Consider the following 573-nt stretch of genomic DNA (forward strand, 5'->3'; position numbering starts at 1 on the left):
GGCCCAGAGGCACGGGGAGCGGGCCGGAGGCTGAGCGGCGCCAGCCGTCTGCGGGGAGATGGGGATTACGATAAGGTCCGCGCTGAACCATCCCCTCCCGCGCTCCGGGAAGGAGATGGGCACAGGCACGTATCGTGGCAAAACATCGGGCCTGCGGCCAGCGAAATCTGCGAGAATATCGCCCGAGCGTGCCGTAGGGCCTACGCGAAATTGGGCTTGCGCTGCCTCGTCTTCCCGTTAAGAGTGAAAAAAGTTCAAGCGCAGAGCGGACGGGCAGGAAAGCCCCGCGCTGCGAACCTATTACTTGCCGAGGGTTTAAAGCCGGGCTGGGCTTAGCAGGTAATCGCGCCTCTCGCCTTTTATTTAAGAGAGCGGAGGCTTGCCTCTGGCGGGATCACGGATCGGGATCCGGGACAAGCCCAAGCCCGGGAACGGACCCCCCCGGGGGGCCCTACTGTCGCGGTGTTTCCCGCGCGGCTGCTCGCAGCCTCCCGGCCGGATCCGGGCGCTTGGCCGCCCGACCGAGCGCCGGGTGCGCGGGGCGGGACCTGTCCCCCACGGACAGCACCCACC

At 67.2% G+C, this 573-nt stretch overlaps 1 protein-coding gene across 1 annotated transcript in view; it reads right to left on the reverse strand.

The window, feature by feature from the left end:
- Nucleotides 1–573, reverse strand: part of HAND2 (heart and neural crest derivatives expressed 2) — a 25,249-nt gene that overhangs the window by 819 nt on the left and 23,857 nt on the right. The gene's annotated exons all lie outside the window — the stretch shown is intronic.

This window comes from Aptenodytes forsteri, unplaced genomic scaffold, assembly GCF_000699145.1.
Source record: "Aptenodytes forsteri isolate BGI_AS27 unplaced genomic scaffold, ASM69914v1 Scaffold13, whole genome shotgun sequence".
NCBI lineage: Eukaryota > Metazoa > Chordata > Aves > Sphenisciformes > Spheniscidae > Aptenodytes > Aptenodytes forsteri.